Consider the following 13,177-nt stretch of genomic DNA (forward strand, 5'->3'; position numbering starts at 1 on the left):
AGCTGCTGTGAGCTCCACCCAGTTCAAGCTTCCCAGCGGCTTTGTTTACCTTCTTAAGCCTCAGCAGTGGCAGGCGCCCCTCCCCCAGCCTCGCTGCTGCCTGGCGGTTAGATCGCCGCAGACTGCTGTGTTAACAATGAGGGAGGCTCCCTGGGCGTGGGACCCTCCGGGCCAGGTGAGGAATATATTCTTCCGGTATGCCCTTTTGCTTAAAGCGTGGTATTGGGGTGGGAGTTACCAGATTTACCAGGTGTTGTGTGTCTCAGTTCCCCTGGGTAGGAAAAGGGATTCCCTTCCCCTTGCACTTCCCAGGTGAGGTGATGCCTCGCTCTGCTTCAGCTCTCGCTGGTCAGGCTGCAGCAGCTGACCAGCACCGATTGTCCGGCACTCCCTAGTGAGATGACCCCAGTACCTCAGCTGAAAATGCAGAAATCACTGGTCTTCTGTGTTGCTCGGGCTGGGAGTTGGAGACTGGAGCTGTTCCTATTCGGCCATCTTGCTCCCGTTCCCAAGTATTCATTTGTTTAAATGTCAGTTTGTGTCTTTGTTTAGTTCCCTTTAATTTTAGCCTGAAGGACTCTCTTAGTATTTCTTTTTTTTTTTTTTAATATATAGGGATGGTCTACTAGCAAAACAATTCATGAGTTTTATTTATCTTTGAATGCCTTACTTTTATCATTTATTTAAAGAAATGTTTTGTTTAATTTTAATTCCAGATTGAAAATATTTTTCAGTAATTCAAGATCTCATTTTGCTGTCTCTTGATTTCCATGGTTTCCGAAGATAAGTCAAACCTTAATCTTACCGAGAATTCCATCTATGGGACATGACCTTTTTGTCTTGCTGCTTTCAATTTTTCTTTGCCTTTGACTTTTGTCTGCTTAACTATTATGTAACCTAAGTGTGGATCTTTTTGTGTTATATTTTTTCTTCCCGCAGTTACTCAACATCTTGGAAAAATAGAAAAATATTTTTTATTCATTACATCACTTTCTGCCCTCTTCTCTTTCCTCTCTCATTCTCTAAACTCCCTTTGTCGATATCCTTGACAGTTTATTAGATTCACTGAGACTATTTTTATTTTACCTCTTTTATTTTTTCATTCTAATAATTAGAATAGATATTCTGTGTTGACCTATCTTAAAGTTCACTGATTTTTATTTCAGATAAAAACTATTGGTTTGCTTTTATAGTAACTTTATTTTATTTTTTAATTTAATTTAGTTTAATTTTTTGAGACATAGTCTCACTCTGTTGCCCAGGCTGGAGTGCATTGGCACAATTTCAACTGACTGAAACCTCTGCCTCTTGGGTTCTAGCAATTCTTCTGCCTCAGCCTCCCAAGTAGCTGGGACTACAAGCATGCACCATCACACCCAGCTAATTTTTGTATTTTTAGCAGAGACGGGGTTTCACCGTGTTAGCCAGGATAGTCTCGATCTCCTGACCTCGTGATTCACCCGTCTCGGCCTCCCAGAGTGCTGGTATTATAGGCATGAACCACCGCTCCCAGCCTCTGGTAATTTTTAAAAACATGTAGTTACTTTACCTGTTGACAGCTGAATGAACTTTCATTTGTTTATTGATATATATTTTGTGAGACATAATTGTCATTCTTCCTTTAAATTGTTTATCTACAGTTTCTTTTAGTTATTTAAATATGCTTATAAATCTGAATTACAATTTGTTGTCTTTTAAGTCTAATAACTATTCCTACATAGGAACATTTTATGTTGGCTGATTTTTTTCTCAACTTGCTATATATATGCTATTATTTTGCATTTCTCATAGTATTTTTGGTTGAAAAATGAACTTTAGAGAATGTATTATAACAACTCTGGAATCAGATTTTTCTGGCTTTCAGAGAGGTTCTGTGGTTTTGCTGAATTTTGTTTTGCTTCTGTTGTTTTTCTCCTGTTCTTTGTAGTTGTTGTTGTTGTTGTTTTTGTTGTTGTTGTTTTTGTTTTTTTGTTTTTTTTGAGACTGAGTCTCACTCTGTCACCCAGGCTGGAGTACAATGGCGTGTGATCTCGGCTTACTGCAAGCTCCACCTCCTGGGTTCCCGCCATTCTCCTGCCTCAGTCTCCCGAGTAGCTGGGACTACAGGTGCCCACCACCACGCCCGGCTAATTTTTTGTATTTTCAGTAGAGACAGGGTTTCACCATGTTAGCCAGGATGTTCTCTGCCTCTTGACCTCGTGATCTGCCCCCTCAGCCTCCCAAAGTGCTGGGATTACAGGCATGTGCCACCGCGCCAGCCCCTTATTTGTTTTTTGACCTTCCTGGATTCTTTAGATTCTATATTTCTTTCATTGCTTAGTCATTGACTTCATAGATAGCTTTTTCTTTTTCTTCTTATTATTTTCATTTTTAATTTTGGCTTACTTAGATTAATATCTAGGTCCTCATCATTTGGTGGTCAGCCTATGTTCATTTAGAATATTTTCTTACATACCTTACCTGTGTGTCTTCTTTCATGGACAAGTAGATTAATGTGTGAAGGCACACCTTCAACCGTCATATTGTTTACAAGACACTCTTATTTTTGTTTTCTTGCTTTTCAGGATCTCAAGCAAGGAGTGCACAACTGTTTCCTTCTCATTTTCCCTATCTTATTGGGCATGTACACAGGTAAGTGGATGTACACAGCCTTCTAGATCTTCAGGAACATATTGAAGATTTTCAAAATTTTCTATGACCATCTAATTTTCTATATATTTCTTTTAATTTTTCTCCAGGATCTTGTGGGCCTCATCTTAAATCATCGATTTAGATAGCTGCAATACTATCAGCATATATCTATAGACATTGGTAATAGCTTAGGGATGGGGATTTGTTATTGAGCTGAACTCTGAGTGAAAAATAGCTGTAATACTACCCTCGCACAGCTGTGAGCTTTTCACAGTTACCACGCCAGGAAGCTGAAGGGGGAGGGAAGATGAGAATAGGCCCAATTTAAAACACCACCAACAGCTGTCTTACCGAGGTTTAGTAGTTTCTTGTTAAAAGATAGTTTTCAATTGTTTTGTAGTTTTGTTTAATTTCCAGTTTAATTTTAGCTTTTTGTTGTTGTTTTCATGGAACATCAAATTTATCAAGGTTCTCATTCTGCCATTCCAGGAGTTACTCATTAGAAAGGTTTTGACTCTCAAACGTTTCAAGCATCTTTTGTTCTTCATAATTGGATCATTGGAAAATAACTTAAAGCTTCACAGCTCCCCAAAATGGTATATTTCCTAGAGGCTGGTAATGGATTCCTCTTAGAGGGCAGTTTGAGAGCTAATAGAAAACCTGCTTCTCTGCCAACTTAGTGTCTTCATTTTTCTACCCAGTAGGTTTGGGTCTTTGCCATCGACTAATTATTACTGTGTGCCTTTATTCTTCTGTTATTTAGTCTGAGTGCTAATTGTGTTGTTTTTAGTCACTATTCTGAAAAATAATGGCTTGGATAAAGGTAGGGCAGTTTGCTTGTCTTTTGGTTTACAGACTAGAAAAACATAGAGAAACTAGAGAAACAAATCTATACCTGATAGAGAGACACAGTATAGCTATGCACCACATAACAACATTTAATTTAATAATGAATGGCATATACAATGCTGGTCATATACGATTATTAATGAAGCTAAAACATTTCTATCACCTAGTGATGTCATAGCCATCATAATGTCATAGCGCAATGCATTGCTCATATGTTCTTGGTGATGCTATTGGAAACAAACCTACTGCACTGCCAGTAGTCTAAAACTATAGCCCATACAATTATGTACAGTACATAATACTCGACAAAAAATAAACCATTATTATCATTCTGTTCACGTATATACTATACTATGTATTTATTTATTTACTATACTATTTATTTGATTATTTTGGAGTATACTCTTTCTCCTTCTACTTATATTTACAAAAAAGTTAACTGTAAAACAGACTCAAGAAGGTTCTATGGGAGTATTCTAGAAGAAGGCATTGTTACAGGAGATGACAGATCGATTTGTGTTACTGTCCCCGATGGTCTTTCAGTGGGACAAGATGTAGAGGCGTAAGGCAATAACATTGATGATCCTGATCCTGTGTAGTCCTAGACTAATGTGTGTGTTTGTATTTTAGTTTTTAACAAAAAAGTTTACAAAGTAAAAATAAAAAAAAACTTAAAAAATTAAACACAGAAACAGCTTATAAAATAAGAATATAAAGAAAGGAAATATTTTGTACAACTGTACAATGTGTGTGTGTTTTAAGCTAATGTTATTGCAAAAGAGTCAAAGAATTTAAACATTTATGAATAAAAAAGTTATAGGACGCTAAGATCAATTTATTATTGAAGAAAAACATTTTTGACAAATTTAGTGAACCCTAAGTATACAGTGTTTATGTAGTCTACAGTAGTGGACAGTAATGTCTGAGGCCTTCACATTCACTCATCACTCACTCACTGGCTCACTCAGAGCAACTTCCAGTCTTTCAAGCTCCATGATATATGCCTTCTACAGGTATATTATTTTAAAACATCTTTTATAATATATTTTTCCTGTCACTTTTATATGTTCAGATACACAAATATTTAGTACTATGTCACAGTTGCCTACAGTATTCAATACAGTAACATGTTGTACCAGTTCCTAGCTTAGGAGCAATCAACTATACCATACAGCTTAGTATAGTAGCCTATACAATGTAGGTTTGTGTAAGTATAGTCTATGATGTCATATGCTGATAAAATCACTTAACAATGCATTTCTTAGAATGTATCTCTGTCATTAAGTGAGACATGATTACATACATAATTCAGAGATCCTGAATGTTGAGACATAAAGAAGATATTACTTTCAGCCATCTCTTCTGAAAAGGGAGTAGGTGTATACGATCTCCGTATAAAGTGAAAAATACGGTTTTTGCTGGCCAGAGGTTAGACTGTGGCAAAGACTGCTTTTTGTCAAAATTTATTATCCCTTCTCAAGTGTATGGAGCTGTCTGGTAAGTAACTTCTCAGCTGGATCAGTTTCCCCATGCTAACTTTTCTATCCTCTTATAATCGGTGTGGCCATGTTACTTGTTATTACCAAGAGAATGGAAGCAGACATTATGTTTATTTCTTCCAGTCCAAGAGGTTATTTTTTTTAAAAATTCCATTTTCTTCATTCTCTTTCTTACATGTTTTAAGAGGTTTCTGAAATCCTAGGTATGGTGATGATACAAAAATGGAAGAAACCTGGGTATTTGAATCACTATGTGGAAAGGCCACGTTCATTAACATAAGCGCCCATCTTGGACTGTCTTAAGAGTGAGACAAACTTCTACGTGTTTGAGCTACTACCTTTTGTGGCATATCTGTTACAGAAATAAAGCTCCAATAATGAAAACTTACTTTACTATACCTGACAAAACATATGAGTAAATTAAAAGCTGACTTTTTAAATGGATGATAAATCAATGTTTTACAATATCCTCCCACTTCTGCATATTTATAGACCTACCAAACTTATATGTATATACTGAACAGCTGATTTATATTTTATAGCCATATTTCCATACCTCAGTGTTATACAGAGTAATAGCAAGAAATATTGGCATGACCACAATAAAGACACATTTTTCCCATGATAGTCATATAAAGACATAGATTCACTAAATAATATTGAAATTATCCAAATTATTTGTGATGATCTTGCTACCTAAATTGCATAACATACAAACACATGTATGACCGTGCATTTATACACACATATGTAGACTAATAAAATAAGTAAATTGTTTTTAATATGTGTCTTTTATAAACATAATATGACAAGCCAAATTTAAATGATATCATCAGCAACATATCTATATGACAGTAGACAAATGAATTCTGATTTTGTTTTGATTTGATTGATAGTGATGACATATAATATTTCACTGCAAAATTTATATGTAAAATTCTTCAAACTTAAATATCAATTTTATTTTCTCAAATGTTATCTAGGTAGTGAAGAGGACATGTTTATGGTTGTAAAAATGAAAATGTATTGGCAACTGTGTAGCTAAAATGGATAAGCTTATACTTTTAGTTGTCTATTGTTTAACTAAAGAATGTTCTTCATCTTGGTGTAATCAGGAAAATTCTCAGCAGCCTCAGTGTTTAGTAAATAAAACTTATCTGATTCTATAGATGCATATAGAGCTTTCCATTCATGCACAGTAAATATTTTGAAAGAATAGACGAAAAAAAGATAAAATAACGTTTTTATATTTATCATGTATTTAAATAAAAAAACTGAATTGTTGTCATTTACTGTATTCCCTCAAAAATTGCTGATTATGATCACGTACTTTTATCAATATTATGACTTCAAGTTTCATCTTTAAGTTATAGTATTTTATTTTATATTATATATATTTCTCCATGTATAGTTCTTCCTTTTATTTATTGTATAGAGGATAATTAGAAAGACTGTTTGTTATTAAGTATTTTCATATTAAAAGACTAGCTTCTTGTTACCACAGAAATCAGTTTTATTTGCTATTTTGGATTTCTTATATCGTTCTATATACATTCAAATTAACACCTTGTAAAATGTCAGAATATCTTAGGGTGTTGAATATGTGTACCATTAAGTAGGCAAGTGTTTATCAGTTCATTTCCACTCTTCACCATATCAGTGAAATTACTGTACTTTGGTCAAGGTAACCTATCATGTCCATTTTTCACGTTCAGTGGACATATTAGGTCATTTCACTCAAACCATTACCACCTTTAAAAAAAGTTCACATCTTCTTTATTGAAACAATCTCTTTATTCAGCATCTAAATTTGTAAACTCTCCTGTAGGTGCCAGAAGATTCCAAGTTTTCCAGGGCCCTTTGACCTTTTTTTTTTTTTTTCCCCCAGGACTATGGTCTTCTCATGTACCTCTTCCTCAAAGACAGTTTGTGCCTTACAGCTCTTTCAGATGAAATCTGCTGTTATCATTCTGAGCCCTGTCAGTGTGGTGACAAGGTGTCAGAAAAGAGGAATGTTCTGTAATCTTCTGATTAAATCTCGGTCTTTTAGTGGGCTTGTATCTTGGGATTGTGACTTTCATCTGTTTATTCAATTGCATAGCTTTCTTGCCTTGCCCCCATTTAGATCCCTGGCTACAGCCTTTCCAACCAATCTACCTCCTTAGATCCCTGAGCCCCTTAAACCATTCGCTTAGGTGAGAAGGGAAGTAAAGTGATAGCTGAAGGGGGAAGAAATTTCCTTTCCGGGCAGGAATAAGGTTTCAGAACTGGGCAAAGTTCTCATACTTGGAATAATATAGAAGCTTCTGAGTGAATTTCACAAAGTTTTCTCTTCCTCTTCTTCTGCCATAACCACAAGTGATCTTTTGAATCCTCACCCAAAAATCCTGGTGCGGAAGTGTGAAGGCTCCCTTGGGCCTGGGACCTTCAGCAGATTCTCACTGCCATACTAGTCCACATTCAGCCTTCAGTAATTCATCAATATCACCGTTTAAGTTCCTTTCTATGGCTCCAGTGCACACTACTCCATGTAAGCAGATCGTGGTTGTTTTATCTCTCTTGATGTACCTTTCTTTCTACATATTGAGATGGCAGTTCCCCTGCAATTTCAATTCTCAGATAGACCCAAGAAATGCCATTCGTTTTCACGTTTGTTCAACTTCCTCTGTTCTGTAAGAATGAGAGTGAACTCTTTTAAGCTCTTCATCTGTTGCATCTAAAACCAATGGTCAGTTCTGTCTTTTTCATAGTTTGTAGAACACATCAGTATCTCCAGCTGAGTTTTTCCCCTTATACTTTATTCTTGTCTCTTTTAGCAAATGACTTAGTCTCATCTTCTAGGTATCAGCCTTAAATGTCACTACAATACCGAGGTTCCCTTGTCATTCTTTTTAAAGTAACTTTTTCACCCTCATCTTTATCAGTGACAGCATCCTTTATAAAACTTGTCAAAATCTCAAATGATTTTCTAAAAATTATTTTCTCTCATAGAATTAAAATTGTTGAGGAAAAGAAATATGCCTACATCTTATTCATCCTTGTGTTTTTAATGTCTAGTAAAATTTGTTACTCAATATTTTACTAATAAAAAGGATTTTATTATCAATGAAACATATTTAATAGAATATAAAACATTATTTTTAAAATATGAGATCAGTTTATTTATTCAGATATCTTTTATATGTTTTTTCCATTGAAATTATATCTATTTTCATCATTATATTCAGAAAGCATTGATGAAATACTTCAAATTAACTTGCAATCTACTTAATTTTTGTCTGCAAAATAAATATTAATATCTACTCTATGGGTTATGTAGTCTTATTTACTTACATGACTCATTTCCTGACTCTCACTTTAATTTTCACCAAATTAGATCAACATGTTATTATTTTTTTAATTCTACACAATGTAACTTGAATAAGCAATTGTCTGAGATTTGGGATTGCCTGAATGTAAGCTCAAGCTGACATTAAATGACTTCACATCATATCATATAAAATAAACATTTTTATAAAATGATCCCTTGATTATAAATTATGAGGCAATAGTATGGAGTTGAGTTCCCAGTCAACTCACAATGTCATGTCAATTGTGCAATAAATGAATTTAGGTTTTTTAAGCTACTGAATTTTATGGTTGTTTGGTTTAACAGCATGATCTAGATTTGTCAAGTTGATACAATAGGAATTCAAATGAAAACTCATAACCTTACATTTCATATTTATGAAATGCCAGCTAACCAATTATTTTAAAATCTTTATAAATTTTGTTTGGTTGGTTGTTTTATCAGAAACCATGCTATAATCTTTAAATCATTTTATATGTTTGAGTAACAGTGCTATAAATAATACATAATCTTATTCATAAATAATATGTAATCTTAGTCTCCTTATTTAGTATTGGAATTAACATATGTTTAGGATCTATAGCAATTTCACAGGGGACCCATGGAATGTTGAAAACACATACACCTGAATAACATTAACTATATTACCTCCTACATATATTCTTTCCCACCCATTACACATATTTAATTTATATTTCTTTTAATTTTAATGAAATTCACTAGGGAGGAGTGAGCAGCTAAGTAATCTATCCCTTCTCAGGCATAAAAATCATCAGAATTCTTCTTGAGAATACAATGATGAGGGCTTTCATTTCAAATGGATGGTGATTGTCAGTCTTATTAACAATAATCATGGAAAGCAAAATGTCCCAAATTTATATTGACTTTTACATACACATACACACACACGCAGACATATACAAACATTTGCTATAAAGAAAAAAGTATAAAATGATTTTACTTAGAAGCTCTTTGGTTTATTTCCATGATATCTGCATTTTCAGATGGAAATGCAACAATTAAATGATTTGGGATCTTTGATTTGCTTGATATTAACTCAGTGAATGTTGCCAAATGTTCTTGAGTAAATTATATTTTCCATGTAATGGCCTAATAATTAAATTATTTTTACCCTAGTGTTTAACATGCATTCAATTGTCTTACTAAATATATATGCTTTTTTCTATGTCTTGGTATTCTCACTGAATTACTGCAGCTATTCCTTCTTTTCTTTCTCTCTTTCTGCCTATTTCTTTCCCTCTCTTCTTTTGTTTCCTCCCTATTTCTTTATCTCTCTTCTTATAATATTATCATTTTCTGTATTTGTTTTCTTTTAAATTGATTCTCTTCTTGCATGCTCTGTTGAATTAAAATAATCCTAGTGGTGAAAATGTTCTGTTACCATGTTAAGGTCAGTAGCATTAGGTTTACACCAATTCTCTAAAAAATATATTTGTAATAGGCTAGAAATGGAATACAGGTTTTATACAGATTGGAAATTGTATGCAAAATTGATAACTATGAGATATAGGATTGTGACTTCAGGCATGCTAGAGCACTATTGTTAAATGAGGCTGAACATGGAGGTATATTATGTATGTCTTGGGTAAAACTCCAATTATGAATCTGTGTATGTGGCTAAGGGCCATCTTCATTTTCTGAGTCACTGTTGAACAGTCTTTAGTGGTAACACTAACTGCTTTCGGAACAGTACCAAAATAATGTTTTAGTTTTAAATGAATTTACAACGTTGCTTATATGGAAGGATTTTTAATTTTCTTTTTTAGGTCATTATATTATTGATATTTTCCTGAAATCACTTTATTTTTATAATATACATCTCTCCCTCTCTCATACTGTCTGTGTATATGTGTGTGTGTATGTCTGTCTGTGTGTGTGTGTCTGTGTATCCAGGAGTCTAGTCTACATTATGATGAAAATCAGAATCAAATTATATGTCAATGAATGTGGGTCTTATTGCAGCAGGCCAGGTCTCACTAACACAGGCCTCCATAACAACTGTTCCAGCATTGAGTTAGTGGTTAAGTTAAATATTAAAAGCCACTGCCTTTATTCAAAGGCTGGGATGTAACAAAAGCCCACCAAGGGTTCTGCCTAGGTCTTTCCTGGGCCTTAAAGCATGACAAAATAACGAAGAAATTATTAACGGGGCCCATTTAGAATTAAACAAGTTGTGTTGCAGGTTTGAAGAAACTCCCTAGGCCTCCACAAACAAGTTTACACCTGGACCCATTTCGATTAAGTAAATTTACTGAGGCTCCAGAGGAAGGTCTTCAAGACTCAGACCTTAGTTATAGATTAAAGGAAGTTAATCACTTATGTCTTTAGATGAATGCACATTTACATGTAGACATATTGCTTAGAAGGTATATTGGCTCCAGAAAATTTTGTAATTTTGAGTTGATATGGCGATAATTTTCAGGCCTTTTCCCCGTAACCAGTTGCAGAAATAAAGACTCTCTTCCTCCTTAGTTCATGTGTATCTCGTTATTTTCCCATGAGAAACAGCAGCCCAACCCTCAGTTTTGTTTGGGAACACTATGGTACTTATAAAACAGTCTCTCTGTAATAGCCTGTAGGTGATAGGCAGTCAAACACTATAATCATGATTAATTGCCAGCCAACTAGCAAAGAAAGCCCCAGATGCATTTAAATACAGATTTCAGTTCGATATGATATACAAATTGAAAACTCTCTTCTTTTTTATTAGTGTATCTATTAAAATAACTTACTATGCCTGTCTAAAAGCATTCAGTACCTTCAATGGTAGAAAAACAGGTTATAATCATGTTAACAGAACATTTAGGCATTTCAAGATCTTTCTCTTGCTAAATGAACTCTGCTATTTGTCTGTTCTGTTAAGGAATACAGTACTACAAAGAGATGTTTATTTTTTAAAAATAGGAAAAAAATTCTTAATTATTCATTTTTTTGAATCCTAAACCAAAATAGAAATATTTTCCTTCTCAGTGAAAGGACCACTGAATGGAACCATTTCTGCCATAAAAGTAATGGAATTTCCCCTCATTACTCATCCACCACCATATCAGACCCTCTAAGAATTGTGTATAAGGTCACTTAATATGAAAATTTTTAATTCTTTGTTTAGATATGGAGAAAGGGAGAGACTATCTCTCACATCACTAGAATGATTATCCACATAAAGAGAATGAAGAAGACTTCTACAATGATGGTGGAGACAAATGAAAATTGGTAAAAAAAAAAAAATTCTTTATATATATTCTAGATACTATGTAGCCATAGAAATACATGTACCAAAGAGACTTTGAAAAATCTCTCTTGAAGGTACAAATGCTGCTTAGCCACTTGCCATGTGACAATCCAAATTTTTTCTTAAAAAGTTGGCCTAATAATAAAATACTAATGCTTCTATAGCATGGTACTGCAAGGACTGGCCTTTGCCCTCTTATAATATAGTTTTATAAGTTACAATGAGGGGAGAAAACAAACATAAAACTTTTCAAAAAATTTTGTCAGCAACCAGAGGAGCACCAACCATGAGAGTCAAATGAGAAAGGAAGATTGTAATTCCATATATAACTTATCATTCTTTGTTATCTTGGTTATAGGAGTTCATGTTGCCTTTCCCTGGAGAAGCAGAGAACAAGTAAATCAAGTATATGGGAGGGGAAAGAGTAAAGACAGAACTGGGACTCATTTCTCTCTTACTAAGGGGGTGTCTCATGGAAAGAACACCTCTTACCAGCCTCCTTATAAACATTCTGATGATACTTACTGATTGATTTAATGGAGTCCCTATCTAAGAAATGCCTTTTAAGTGTAAAAGTCTGAGATACTCATTTAGACCTAATGAACTATGGGAACTTAGGACAATTAAGTGTGAAGCATATATCTGACATGGATTCTTTTGCTATTATAGACATTATTATGATATTTGTCAACATTTGAATGACATATCTAATCTCAGGATTAGATAAAATAATTTTATTTCACATTTTAAAACAATATTAAAATGTATTTTTAACAATTTATAACAGATGTGCCTCAATTATTATAAATAAAATTTGAGGCCGGGCGCGGTGGCTCAAGCCTGTAATCCCAGCACTTTGGGAGGCCGAGACGGGCGGATCACGAGGTCAGGAGATCGAGACCATCCTGGCTAACATGGTGAAACCCCGTCTCTACTAAAAAATACAAAAAAAACTAGCCTGGTGAGGTGGCGGGCGCCTGTAGTCCCAGCTACTGGGGAGGCTGAGGCAGGAGAATGGCGTAAACCCGGGAGGTGGAGCTTGCAGTGAGCCAAGATCCGGTCACTGCACTCCAGCCTGGGCGACAGAGCGAGACTCCGTCTCAAAAAACAAACAAACAAACAAACAAACAAATAAGTAAATAAATAAAATAAAATTTGAATTTATGAACTTACAGAGAATAGAATAGCTGGTAGCAAAGGGGAAGTTAATTACATCAGCATTTTTTCCTACTTATCTGAGAATATAAAACTATAGAGCAATCAACCTGAAACAGATTCCCTTAACAAACAGGTTCCCTTAAGAACAGTAAATCTGCACATGTTATTCAGAAATTTCCTATTAATTAAAAACATAAGTAGAGCTAAAGAAAGAGGACATTTAGAAGCTGTAACTCACAGATGCAAGTTTTTCCATAAAGTAATACTCTATCTGTGTCTAACTTTTGTCTTTATCTTTTAATCATTTATAAACTTGCTATTTGGTGAGATAAATAGATAGACACAGTGGCCTCCAACAGGTAGGAGTTAATCATTTTATTTTGTTCCCATATCAGAGATGTACATGTTTTTATTAATGGTGATGTGAAGAGAAATTTA

The sequence above is a fragment of the Rhinopithecus bieti genome, unplaced genomic scaffold (genome assembly GCF_001698545.2).
Source record: "Rhinopithecus bieti isolate Rb0 unplaced genomic scaffold, ASM169854v2 scaffold_20206, whole genome shotgun sequence".
NCBI classification, from domain to species: Eukaryota; Metazoa; Chordata; class Mammalia; order Primates; family Cercopithecidae; genus Rhinopithecus; species Rhinopithecus bieti.